The following is a 15285-nucleotide window of genomic DNA, read 5'->3' as shown; positions in this document are numbered from 1 at the left end:
TGAATTTAAAGACATTATTAAGAAAATATAATCGAAGTAAATAGTGATAACACATACATACTTAGTACATACAAAAATAAGAGAGGAAAATGGGAAAATGATGGTGGAAGGGGTTCTTCCTTCTAGAAGAATGCTAGAAAATAAATGTAGAAGTAATAGAATTCAAAAAAATCACCATTTTTTGCAGCATTGGTCACACAGTGGTGAGCATAGCTGCCTTCCAAAAAAATCACCATTTTGCAACCCCCTGTGTGATATCTGATTCAGACAAGGATCCAAATGGATGCTAAAGCCATTGAGTGAAAAATTGTTGAAGAGCAGGATAATCCATCCTATGATCCCATCCCACATACCACTTCTGATTTATAAGAGGAAGGAGTACCTCTATGCTACAGAGATCCAGCAGACATCACCTAACTAAATAACTAAACTGCTCATCAAGAAAGGCACAAACAGACATCGTGTGCTTCCTAATGTGATGCAACAGGAAGTACACAAGTGGGAAGTAGGATATTTTTTAGACAACTAGCCCACACTCCAAAAATGCCAGTGGCATAAAAGCAAACAAAAAGAGGCATGGCTCTAGATAAACAAGATGAAAAAGACATGGCAGCAAAATGCATTACATAATTTTGATTGAATCTTGAACTTTAAAAACATATGGAACTTTTTCTTTAATAATTGGAGAAATTTGAATATAGACCATATATTTTTATTATATTACAGAACAAATGTTAAACTTATTTGGTGTCTAGCAGTTTTGTGGTTGTGTTAGAGAAAGCCTCTGTCCTTGGCTTACATGCTAAATTATTTAAAGGTGAACTGTTAAAACTATCTGCAATTTATGTTTAATAATTCAGGAAAATATATGTATGTGAGATACATGTGATTATACACACACAGAAAGAAAAAGCATATGTGGCAAGATGTTAACTGTTAATTCTAAATAAAGATATACTGTTGCTTATTGGACTGTTCTCAACTTTTGAAATTCAAAATAAATTGTGGAAGAAAAAGAGCTAAAGGGAAGAGGAGGGAAGCTGGTTAATATGGAAGCTCTTCAGTATAATTCCATGTAGAATATAGCTCCTCTTATATCATCTAAATGCTATGTTAGAGGCAAAATAAATATAGCGTTTGATATAATACAATCCATGACATATGTCATGATATATGACATGTCATGATATGACCTATGATATTCATGATATGATAATCACCTCTGAAGAAAATATCCAAACATACTAACCAAAAGATTAAATTCAGTTAACAGTTTAAAATATCTGGAAGCATACATAACTTCAGCCATGCAACAGTCAAGTTTAATCTCAATTTTACTATTTACTAGTTATGTAATCTTGGGTATGATACTTAATATTAATTGACATCTCCTGGATTTATCTTCCACAAAATAGAGATGATAATACTTAACTCATGTGGTTGCTCTGATAAATAAATGCTGTAATGCTGCAAGTCAGTGGGTCTCAAACTTCAGTTCGATCCCACTCACCCAGAAGGTTTGACTCTACCCCCAGAGTGTCTAATTAATTAGGTTTCAGGTGGAGCCTAAGAATGTGTGTTTCAAGTGGGTCCCCATGTGATTCTGATGCTGTTGTCCTACCTACTGGGGATCACACTTCGAGAATTACTGCTATAGATATTCACATTGGAAAATGTGCACACCCTCTAACAGAGAGAGAAATCTGTCCCTCTACCTCTCAGGGTGACTTCTGTTACCTTGAGTTGGCTCCTTCACCAACCCACGCTCATCTGTATTTTTTTTTCCTCTAGCTGGAGATCCTCACCATTCCCATCCCTGGTCTTCAGCCAGAACACACATAAGTGTCTCATTAGCCAAAAACTGAAAAGAGCACATGAGCTGCACTTAGTTCCACTACAGTTTCCATACAGTGTCATATGTAAAAAATTTAGGCTTATTCTGGAATTAGCATGCTACATCAGTGCCTGATGTAGGATGTTCAGAGTGAATTGTGCCCCTGTGGTACCTTCATGAGCATCTAGCATAAATCCCAGAGCCATTCTACCCAGCTGGAGGTCTGCCCTGATTCCTAATTTTTATCTATGTTTCCTGCTACACAAATAGTACAGCTGTGGCCTTCGGCCTGATCTTTTTAGATCTTTCTCACCCCTCGACTCCCAGCATGACCTCAATGAGAGAGAAATCAAATTTCTAGGACTAAACTGTACAAACCTGAAAGCTCACCACCACAGACCTCATTTTTGCCACTGTTCAGATCACGGTCAAGCTTACTCTGCACTCTGACTTGGGATTTTGGATCTCAGCACTCATGGAGGTTTATCAGTTGTTGTTCAGTCACTCAGTCAGGTCTGACTCTTTGCAAATCCATGGACTGCAGCACACCAGGCTTCCCTGTCCTTCTCCATCTCCCGGAGTTCGCTCAAACCAATGTGCCATCCAGTCATCTCATCCTATGCCTCCTCCTTCTCCTCTTACCCTCAGTCTTTCCAGGCATCAGGGTTTTTTCCAATGAGTTGACTCTTCACATTAGGTGGCCAAAATATTGGAGCTTCAGCTTCAGCATCAGTCCTTCCAATGAATATTAAGGGTTGATTTTCTTTAGAATTGTCTTCTCTAACACCACAGTTTGAAAGCAATTCTTTGGCTCTTAGCCTTCTTTATGGTCCAACTTTCACACCCATACATGATTACTAGAAAGACCACAGCTCTGACTATATGTATCTTTGTCGGCAAAGTGATGTATCAGCTTTTTAATATGTGTCTAGGTTTGTCATAGCTTTTCTTCCAAGGAGCAAGGGTCTTTCAATGTCATGGCTGCAGTCACTGTTCACAGTGATTTTGGAGCCCAAGAAAATGAAGTCTGTCACTGTTTCTTGTTGCTTCCCCATCTATTTGCCATGAAGTGATGGGACTGCATGCCATGATCTTAGTTTTCTGAATGTTGAGTTTTAAGCCAGCTTTTTCACTCTCCTCTTTCACCTTCATCAAGAGGCTCTTTAGTTCCTTTTCACTTTCTGCCTTTAGGATGGTGTCATCTGCATATCTGAGGTTACTGATAATTCTCCCAGCAATCTTGATTCCAGCTTGTGCTTCACCCAGCCCGGCATTTTGCATGATGTACTCTGCATAAAAGTTAAATAAACAGGGTGACAATATACAGCCTTGATGTACTCCTCTCCCAACTTTGAACCAGTTCGTTGTTCCATGTTCGATTCTAACTGTTGCTTCTTGACCTGCATACAGGTTTCTAAGGAGGCAAGGTCAAGTGGTCTGGTATTCCCATCTCTTTGAGAATTTTCCACAGTTTATTGTGATCCACACAGTCAAAGGCTTTAGCATAGTCCATGAAGCAGTAGATGTTTTTCTAGAATTCTCTTGCTTTGTCTGTGATTCAATGAATGTTGGCAATTTGATCTGTTTATCAGAACAGTATAATAGATTGCAAAGAGCATGGGTTCTAGAGATTCAAAGATTTAAGTTAGAATCCTAGCTTGATTACTAGGTAGGAAACCATTGACCAAATTACTTAAGGTCTCTTGGGCCTCAGTTTTCTAATTTATACAATGGAAATAACATAACTTGATGTAGAAAATTAAATGAGACAATGCATATGAAAACACTGAATTCAGTATCTGACTACAGTATGCATGAGATGGATTTTTTTTTTAAGTCATAGTGATGATGTAGAAGATGATAACTGACAAAGGGAGGGCAAAAAAGAAAAATATTCCTGCTGGTGAAGTTAGATCTGTGGCTATTTTCTGGCCAGCTTCTTTCACACATTTATCCCTCCACCTTAAATCCCACCAAGCCTCATAGCTCATAGGATTGAAAAGCTAAATTTAAAAAATCTTTCCAATGGCTATCCTGTTCCTAAGATCTGGGAATGGACATTATGTTCTTCCCATGATAGAAAGGATTTTAAAAGTTAATGGGAACAATTACTCTGCTTCCTGGAATTTCTTAATGGTAGAGATGTTCCCAGGGACCTTTTCCTTATGTAGGGCTATGAGTCTGGGGGTTGGAAATATTGCCCCTAATAAACCTGACCACAGAGTGCTCTTCATTGGAAAAGACCCTGATGCTGGGAAAGATTGAGGGCAGGAGGAGAAGGGGGCAACGGAGGATGAGATGGTTGGATGGCATCACCAACTCAATGGACATGAGTTTGAGCAACCACCGGGAGATGGTGAAAGACAGGGAAGTCTGGCGTGCTGCAGTCCATGGGGTCACAGAGAGTCGGACGTGCCTTAGTGACGAAACAGCACAGTGCTCTATTCTGCAGGGTTATGAGATGGATCCTTAGTGAGAGGCACATGCAATAGATGAAAAAGCAGTGGACGGGAAGCTAGAACAGCTGGACTTCAGTTGCAGTCTCTTACCAGGAACTAGTTGTATGACTTTGGACAGTGTTTCAGAATTCTCTCTTTCCTCATGTGTGAAATACACATGTACTCTGTAGGATCTCTGTTACCTTTCAAACATTACGGCTACCTCTGTTTTAATTTTGGCCCTGGATTACTCTTCCAATCTGGAAGAAGAATCGTAGTTGACATACAGTTTTGTCAGTTTCACGGTTTAACTCATGAAGGTCCCGAGAGTCACCCAATAGCTGGCCTCAAGAACTATATCATAATTGCGATCAACCACCTTGAATAAAAACACAGGAGGAGCATACACGGCATTCAAGTCAGATTTACAAAAAGTAGTTCAAGGTCTCATGAATATACACTTACTGTATTCACATTTCTGTAGCTCCATTTATGCCCTAAAGAATGAAAGTAAATGCTTTTAACCTTTCAAAAAGCTATAATCAAGTAACAAAACAGGTTTCATGGCATGACTTGATTCTTAAAGAACATATATACAGTTCTGCACCCCAAGGTAATATGATGTATATCACTCAATGATACAGATTTCATAAACTTTTCTCTTTTCTTCGATTGCCAGCATTTTCTAATCTTCTACCATGTGCATGGATTTCTTTTGTAATAACAGACAAAATATAATATTCTGAATTCCGTTTCTCTTTCAAAGTCTTTTACAGTTTCTCTGCCCGCAAAGTAATTCAGATTACTAGACTTCTAATCATATTATGGCTAAAAAGGAGAACAAATGCTATCCATGGTTCCCTAGCATGTCTTCCAAGCAGAACATTTGTTTCCATTAAACTTTATCCTATCTTTAAGAACTCCCTTATTGAGGTGTCTTAGGTTACTCTCCTTATTCCTGACTGCTTCTCATAAGCAAGCAGAAAATGGTCAGCCTGCCATAAAAAGGGGGGCGGGGTGGGTTGTAGGTTTCAGAGTTCAGATTCACCTGCTTTTCCCCAAAGCTAGTCAGTTATGGGAATTTTCACTCTGGGACCCCTTAACAACCTAAAGATGGAAGAAAGGCAGAGTTGCCTAAGTGCATCTGACTCCTGCTCTAGGCTGAACCATGACTCCACTGTTTCCAAGCTGTGTGGCCTTGGGTCCTTTACACCTTCTCTCACCCCCTCAGTTTTCTCATCTGCAAAATGAGTACATAAGCTTGTCAGGACTGCATGAGATCCTACTCATAAGCCAGCACAGTTCGGTGCATGGAAAGTAGTAGTTACTTATTGGAACACCTGATGGCTCAATAATTAATTCTAAAGTATGATGTAGATCTCTACCAAAATAGCTTCAGAAACTTAGCTTTTCTTCATCCAGTACAAAATCCCATCCTGTCATCATCAGCTTTCTCCCATTTCTGAGAGAAATAAATATACTTAAGGACTATTTCAGGCAATTTTTCTGCCTTGATTTTATCCTATCAAAACTCGACCTACTCAATTTCTCAATTTTAAAATCGTTTAATGCTCAAGTGGGCTTCCCTGGTGACTCAGACGGTGAAGAATCCGCCTGCAATGTGGGAGACCTGACTTCGATTCCCTGGGTTGGGGAGATCCCCTGGAGAAGGGAACGGCTACCCACTCCTGTATTCTGGCCTGGAGAATTCCAGGGACTGTATGAAATGAAGTCACTCAGTCGTGTCTGACTCTTTGCAACCCCATGGGCTGTAGCCTGCCAGGCTCCTCTGTCCATGAGATTTTCCAGGCAAGGTTACTGCAGTGGGTTGCCATTTCCTTCTCCAGGGGATGAAATGAGCAAATCCTATTTCTTAATATAAAGGTTATTATTTCTCAGGAATAGAATCAATAGCTAAACAATCTAACTATATAAACAATTTTTTTTGAGCTGGAAGGAAATTTACAAGTAGCCATATCTTAGGACTTCTCTGGTGGTGCAGTAGTTAAAACTCCACACTTCCACTGCAAGCGGTGGGGGTTTGATCCCTGGTCTGGGAACTAAGATCCCAGAGGTCGCCTGGCTCTGCCATTGTTAGTATCAACTTATGTGTACATATTCAAATATTCATATATTCATATTCAATAGTTTTTAAGCTCCTAACACTGAAACAAACAGAAACTCTGTTAAATACTAGATGCAAAAGAGATGGTACAAAGTCAGTACACCTGCTTAATCTTTCTTAATTATCAAACTATTTTGGTAGCACCTCAGAAGGAATGTCTACCATAAAATGAAAGCAGAGGGATGTTGAAAGGACCATTCACGTTACCTTTAATGTTCCACTGATTTATATTAATTTGTTGTACTTGAAGAGTACATGCATGCTAAGTCACTTCAGTTGTGTCTGACTCTTTGCAACCCTATGGACTGTAGCCCACCAGGCTCTTCTGTCCATGGGATTTCTCCAGGCAAGAATACTTGAGTAGGTTGTCATGCCCTCCTTCAGGGGAATCCTTCCCACCCAGGGATTGAACCCACATCTCTTACATCTCCTGCACTGGCAGGGAGGTTCTTTACCACTAGCGCCACCTAGGAAGCCCACTTGTAGGGTAAATGATTCTAATGGTTAATCTTACTAGCAAGGTCCTAGCTCTGCTATATGAACAGGGAAAGTACTTAGCCCATCTTTAAATGTGGTTTATAATAATACCTACTTCATAGAGACATTGTGATGATTATATGAGAAAAATGTATAAATCACTTAGCAGAATCTGAATATAAGTGTTTATTAATTTTATGCAATTATTATCTTTATTTTTATTATTGAGAAAATACGAGCACTGGAGAAGTTAACATCTTAAAGTTCCTTTAGAGAAGAATACTTCAGAGAAGGTTAAGTTCCCATGAGAATAGCAATTTATCCTAGTCTATTTTCAAAGTTCATTCCTTGACAAATTGATTCCTCTTGCTATTCCCTTGGGGCAGTTTAGAAGAAAAACTTCAATTCCCTGCTTTGTTGGTTTGACCCCATGAGAGTTACATTCACCTGGTTGAACTCATCTGAATTCACCTAATTAGCCTTTGCAATTGATGACCAGGATTTTTTCCCTTCACTATAAAACCATTTAGACATGTAAGAGTACAAAAGACAATGTGAGGTGTAAATGTGACTGTGCTAAAATACCAAGATTAAACATATGCTAATATTTTGCTCTCTTTGCTTCAAGTCTCTCACTGTTCACTAAGGAAAGAAGTGTTACACCTACATCTCTACCCTCAAGCTGCCATCTTCATGCCCAGAAATAACCACTGTCCTAATGATGGTGTGTCTTATATCTATGATGTTTTTCTACTTTATTACATATGCAGCATCCATAAATAGTACTTTTTTTTAAGTCTACATAAATGAATTATACTTATGTATAATTTGCAGCTTACTCCTTTTTACTCATCATTGCATTGTTGAAGTTAACCATACTTCCTCTTGTAGATCTGGAAGATTTATTTTAAATGTTGCTTAGTAATTGTCTGACTAAACAATGGCTTATACATTTATTCTTTGTTAAGTGGATTATCTCCCTTGTTACAAACCTGCTCAAAGACTCTCCCAGTGCACAAATGCCTGGGGTCTTTTAGGGTAAAGATGTATAATGGTAGGATGGAGAGGCAGGTGCAAATTCACCTCTACAAGGTAGTCACAAACTGCTCTCCAAAGTCATCAACCAACTTACGCTCCAACAAACATTCAATATGGTTTCGTCTTCTCCTACATTGTTAGGAGCACTTGGTATTGTTATATATATATATATATAATTTTTCTGATTTCTCATTGATATTTTTTCACATGTACCTGAATTATTTGCCAATCCAATCATATGCCAGGAATCTTGTAATGTCATTTTCTAGAAAAAGTCTTTGTAAAATCAGGAGACGGAGCAAATAGATGCATGAGTCTAAAATCCAATCATTCATAAAGGGTATTTTCTTAAAGAAAAAGACAATTTCAAAGAAGGGAATGAGTCCAAACATGAAAATACAAAAATGAACCAAAAATCAGGTTCTTATGAGGCAGTTGGAGGAAAGCCAACAAAAGAAATCCTAAAGTTCAACTCCTGCTCTGAAGTTTAGGGTAAACTGGATTTTTTATTCATTCCTTAACTAACTACAAAAACTGCAATTTCCTTTTTGTATCTTTCAGAAGCAGGGTAGAAATATATGAAGTCCTCATCAAAATTAATAAACATTGCCTGTTGAGATTTCATATGCCACTCACCTGGCAAATTAAGATTGATTCAAAATTTTATACATCAACTGAGGATAAACTAATGAGCTCTGTGTATGAGGTTGTGTTTATTTAAATGGACTGAATCCAACTCTTCAATGTTACACATGTGCTTGCTACTTGGTCTTCATGAAAATAAAAACCACTGTGGTCCTATGCATACGAATGATAACACCGTTTTATACAAAGGAGTATTAAACACAATAATAAAGCACTACACATTATTACCTACCAATATTATATTTACTGCCAGATAAAATTACAAAGAATAATTATTGGCTTCATAAATGTAATTTTTAAGGTTTAAAAAATGTTTTTGTTGCTGCCGCTGTCATTTTTGTTTGCTTTTGTTATTCTATTCTGCTTTATATTTCCCACCATTGAAAAATGATAATACTCAGCTATGTAAACTGTCTTTATTATGGTTTCATCACTGAGATGTATTCTAGGTAATCTTACTACAAAAAAATATCCAAACATCTGGAAATAATATCTACACAGATACACAGGAAAATAAAGTTGATGCTTGGTACTGGCCCGTTACATCCTCAGGTAGCCATTAAGGTGCTCTGACCTGGATCTCATGAGATTCTCTGTAAAATATTAAAAATTATTTCCTAGAAATTTGTTCATGTTTGATAAAAATAGATTACATGTCCTTTAATTTTCATAACTTGTTTCTAAGAGAGAGTAGGAAAAAGACTGCTTTTATTTAAGAGCCTTTTGAAATTGACAATGCTTGATCACTGGGTGTTCAGTAGAGGCAATGATTCACCTAAGTTTATATTTGTAAGTGTAATCATTTACTAAGAAATGATTTTTAACAAGCCAAATATACATATTATTAATAAAGCCATGCAGTGATTTTAGATATTCATTTTAAAAACAATTTTATAGCCATAGTCCTCTTAAAAATGTATAGTCTTATAAATGCTATTTATGAAAATATACAAAGCTGTAATAAATTTGCCTTAAAGGAAAGTGTGTCACTCGTAGAAGATAATGGAATCAACAGTATAGATTAGTTTCTTGGTTGTATACAGCTCACATAATAACTAAAGAGTATAGTGTACTTCATGGAGCGATGGAGCCTACTCTGTGTTTAAAGAACAAAACTTAAGTAAATAAAAAACTTTTCCACAGTTTTATATTTCATTCTTTGCTCAAGTTTTTTCAAAAAATAAAACCATTCACTGGATTTCTATATTTATTATTATATCCCTGGTACAAAATCCACTTGGTCATGGAATGTCATTTTTAAGATACATTTAAGAATTCTATTAATATTTCATTAAGGATTTCTGCATCTATATTCATAGGAAACACTGTCTACAGTTTTCTTTATTATCTTTCTGTACTGTCTTTGATTTTGGTATCAGAGTAATATGGGCTTCATAAAATAAATTGGAAGGGTTCCCTCTCCTCTTTCTTCTAGAAGAGATGGTGTAGAATTGGTATTAATTCTTCTTCAAGTGGTTTGTAGGGTTTTCTAGTGAAACAAGTTGGACTCAGAGATTTCTTTTGAGGGTTTTTATTTTTTTCATTACAAATTCAATTTATTTAATATTCACAGGACTGTTCAAATTAATTATTTCATGTTAGGTGAGATGAAGTAGCTTGTGTTTTTTGAGCAATTGATTCATTTCACTTAAGCTGTCAAATTTCTGTGTGTCAGGACTTCCCTGGTGATCCAGGAACTAAGACTCTATGCTTCCAAGGCAGGGGGCCCAGGTTCTATCCCTGGTCAGGGAACTAGATCCCACTTGCCACAACTAAGAGTTCGCATGCTACAACTAAAGATCTTGCATGCCTCAACTAAGACCAGGTGCAGCCAAATAAATAAATAAAAATATTAAAATGAAAAGTTTCTGCTTGTAGAACTGTTTGCAGTAATCCCTCACCATCACTTTGACGTCTGCATTGGTTTTAGAGATAATCCCCTTTTCTTCCTGATATTGGTGATCTATGCCCGTTCTTCTTTTGCCTCAGTCTTTGTAGAAGACAGTCGGTTTTATGGATCTTTTCAAAGATCCAGCCTTTTGTTTCATTGACTTTCTTACTTTCAATTTCATTGACTTCTGCTTTTATCTTTATTATTTTCTTCCTTCTGTTTGGTTTCAGTTTATTTTGCTCTTTTTTCTAGGTTCTTGAAGTGAGTCTTTTTTCTAGGTTCTTGAAGTGAGGGTTTCAGGCTACTGATCTGAGGCTTTACCTCTTTTCCAATGCATTGAGGGCTGTAAGCTACCCATTGAGTGCTATAAGCTTCCCTCTAGCTGCTTTAGTAATGCCCCACAAATATTAATATGGTACATTTTCATTTTCATTTAGTTCAATGCATTTTTTCATTTCCTCTTTGAGGAATGCAATTTTTCATTTCCATTTTTTCATTTCACTTTGAGATTTCCTCTATGAATATTTAGAATATGGGTTTATTTATAGTGTGCTGTTTAGTTTTCGTGTGTTTTGAGATTTTCTTTTGCAAATTTCTCTCTTAAGGAATTTAGTGCCTACTCTAAGGTAGTAGGACTTCCCTGGTGGCTCAGAGGTTAAAGCGTCTGCCTGGAATGCAGGAGACCAGTGTTCGATCCCTGAGTTGGGAAGATCTGGAGACCCTGGAGAAGGAAATGGGAAGATCTTGAGACCCTGGAGAAGGAAATGGCACCCACGCCAGTACTCTTGCCTGGAGAATCCCAAGGAGGGAGGAGCCTGGTAGGCTACAGTCCATGGGGTCGCAAAGAATTGGACATGACTGAGAGACTTCACTTCCACTTTCACTAAGGTAGTATAATCTTGTTTTAATTTAATTACATCTGTGAAGACCCTATTTCCAAATAAGGTTATACTCACAGGTCCCAAGGAGTAAGACCTGGATATCTTTGAGGGCCATTATTCAACCTGCTACACAGACATTGTTTTAACTCTGAAACAAAGTTTTAAACAAAGAATCATACTGGTTGTTTTAATGAATCACAAACTATGAAAATATATAATGACTTTTATTCACAATCGTATACAGGATTATGATGTATGGAACTAGGAATGAGAGGCAATAAATTGATAACTGACAAAAGAATTGATTTTAACTATAAAGTGTTTCTTCAGTAAATTTGATGGTGAATTCCAGATAACACACAATTATCATTAGTTTTCTTTCATAACAAGATCAAATTTTGTAATGACACATTTCTCTGGGTAATATTATTTTAAACATGTCTTTCTCACTACAGATTGACCTTGAGGGCAGGGTCTTGTCCTGCACTGTTGCGTCCTCAACATTTAGTTTCATGTCTAATACAGAAAAGATTTTCAACAAATATGTGTTCAAGAGATTGAACACATGAAAGCATACAATATGATGATAGGATTTGCATGAATTCCTCTTATAATATCAAAGATGAAATTCTTAGCTAGGAATGACTATGTTAATGCTTTTACCTTGGTCCTAGTTCACTACTCTGCTCTTATTATCTGTCTACTTTTATGGTAGACATTTCAAATCCATGATGGTCTAGCTTTTTCTGGTATAAATGTTGATATGCTATGTGCAGAGGACTCCAAATCTTTCTGTGTTAAAGTCTCCAAAAATTCAGTCCAAAAAACAGGAAAACTTTCTTCATCAATTACAAGATGTCATCTTCTGTATTACATTTTTCTATTTGATAAATTTTGAAAACACAAAAATATAATTTCTGAGATAGCAAACATCCCTATTATTGCTGCTCATAACTGATTCCAGTCTTATAAAAAAGAAATCAATCTAGATATAACTGAAGTCTACTTTAACTCTCTACCCCCACACTCTGTCTTCATAATCATGATTTTCAGCGGGATACTTTCAGCTCGTTCTAAATATATGTTTACATTTAGATCTTCCAGTCATCTTTATTCTTTCTTACACAATTTGAGTAGAGAAAAAGTTTAATTTTTAAATGTAGATAGCCAATGGTCCCTACCGTGTTTATTCTTCATTCTTTAATTTGTAATGTTACTTTTTTAGAAAATGAAAATTTCCATTTATGTTATTTAGTGTCTCTTGAATTCTCTATTCTACTCTAGCTTTTTAGTTTACTTCTAGTAAGGTAAATTTTAGTTTATTTCTAGTTAACTTCTAGCACATTATTTTAATTACTGCAGTTTTTGAGAATGAGATTAGATACCCAGTGAGGCAATTTCCCAATCTTTTTCTTTGTCCATTATTCTTGGATCTTAATTCTTCCATATAAATTTTGGATCAAAATCAAATTTCATGGCAAAGCACCTAATTGGTATTTTGCCTGGAAATGAATTTAATTGAAATTTTATTTACATCATTATGATATGGGATTCCTTGAATCTATGAACATGGCATCTGTCCATTTTCAGGTCTTATATTTTACATATATAAAATAAGTAACATAAAACATTTTTAATTTTTATTTCATTAAAAATGTTTTATAATTTTCTCCATAAAATCTTTAAAAGACCCTTGATATCTCTCAAGGATTAAGAATTGTTTTTAAGTATTTTCTAAATAACTATTGGAATAGTATTAACTAATGTTATTGCATGCTTATTAGGCCAGACACTGTTCTAAATGACTTTACCTGTGTTAACTAATTCAGTCCTCATAACAACTCTAAGATATATATACATGTATATGTGTGTGTGTATATAATATTATTAGCTCCCATTTTATAGGTGAGGAAACTGAGGCACAGAGAGACTAAGTATCTTGCCCCAAATTGCAAGTTTAGTCATCTAGTAGTGGCAGACCTGGAATTTGAGCCCAAGATTCATATGCAGATTATAGTTTAATATTGGAAGGAAATTATGGTGCCCTAGCATTAGGTTGCGAGGAAGTACACCACCTGTTGGAAGGTCTTAAGGAGAACTAAATATTTAGAGTCACTGGGGCTATAACAGAGGCCAGTAACAGATCCATTTCTCATCCACATACTCTGACAAAATCAAATTTTATCTGCTTTTTCAGTGTTGGTTAGATTTCAAGCTCATATTAAAAGTTTTATAAATAAAATTATAAAATGTGAAGAAATAAACAGATATTTAAATGCTTTAAGAGCTGTGTTGGTCTAGACTATAAAATCATTGTGTAGCTATTTGGCCAAATAATAAATACTGAAGAATAAGAAAATGATTTTTGAAAAGGAGAACCGATTCCTAATGTTCCATAGCTATGTACAAATGGGACAGGGCACATTTTATACTAAACATGCCAATACAGATTGTTAAGAACATTATACAGGCTGTTACCAAGAACCACGAACAAGGAGGAAGCTACTCTTTTAATGAGGCAAAAATTAACTATTGTTAATTCCACCTTGAGCAATAGCTGGACTCAATATGCCCATCTTTTTGAGTGGATATCTCCAAAAACACACATATAGTTTATTACCGTCTGTTTTGTAATTTTGCTTAGATAGACCTATATGATTATTCATGATACATTGACCTAGTTCTATTCACTTGTAATTTTTTAAAGTTTATTTTTAATTGGAGGATAACTGCTTTACAGTATTGTTGGTATCTGCCATAACAATATGAGTCAGCCATAAGTATATATATATATATCCCCTCCCTCTTGAACTTCCCACCCATCTCCCACCCAACTTCAACCCTCTAGGTTGTCACAGAGTACCGGGCTGAGCTCCCTGTATTATATAGCAACTTCCCATTAGCTATCGAACTTGTAAGTTTTTTCTTTTTAATTATCTTCTAATGAGAAAACTCCAGGGTCCTTCTCCGTGTTCTCCTGAACCGAGTCCTCATTGTTCTTAGGTTGCCAGACTTTTCAGTCATCCTTACAAGACCACTAAAGCTCATGAGCCCAGCTGGGAACAAATCTCAGGTGCTGAGATCAAATTTCTCAGCAAGGTTCTGCAAAACTTAATTAAGAATCAATTCAAGCCTTCACCTCAAAAATAAACCATGGCTAGGAAGTCACATCATCATACTTTCTTCTCTCATACTTGCAGCCTCTCATTTTTCAGATATTTGTATTAATGTACCTGCCTTAGAATGGAATTACTCTCCAAGAAGCTAAAGCCATTCAAAAAATAAAGTGAAAGTAAGTCTGCCCTATGGGCTATTTTGTAGCATATCTTTAATGATTAACTTTTATTCAAAATACCTCCTCTAAGTGTAACTCTCTCTCTTAAACAGGAGTTCATCACCCTGCACTATTCTATAAGATAATATGATAACATCCATTTTCCAATTAAATTAACTTGCCCAGATAAAAACTAGTCTTTGTTCCCTTATGTCAGGTTACCAGAATATTCCATATTTTTCTAAGGATCACTCCTCAGTGGTAGTGGTCTACAAAGAGATCAGTTGTATTCCTGTGACAGTCAGCTGCAACCCCAGCAACTGCACTTCTTCCTAAAGGAACTTTACTTTTATGAGTTGTCTTCCATGTAGCCACTTTTTTTAAGGGAAGACAAAATCCATCTCCTTCCCCAGCATGGTTGCCTCAGGCCTTTACAAAGCTTTGGTTTGCTTGTACACGTGACCCAATTCTGTCCAACGAGACATGGGAAGTCTGTTGAGACTTTGGAGGGATATCCTCCTTCTCTTAAAAAGAGATCCAAGATAAAGATTTCCTTTTTCCCTTCCTCTTGACATAGCGTTTGCAATGTCTGGCACGGCTGCAGTCATCAAGCAACAATGAGGAATCTGTTTAGCACAGGAAACGGAAAATCAGAAAGATGGCAAGCATCACAGTTTCTAAT

Source organism: Dama dama, chromosome 17 (genome assembly GCF_033118175.1).
Source record: "Dama dama isolate Ldn47 chromosome 17, ASM3311817v1, whole genome shotgun sequence".
Lineage (NCBI taxonomy): Eukaryota > Metazoa > Chordata > Mammalia > Artiodactyla > Cervidae > Dama > Dama dama.
This window is presented reverse-complemented; position numbering follows the sequence as displayed.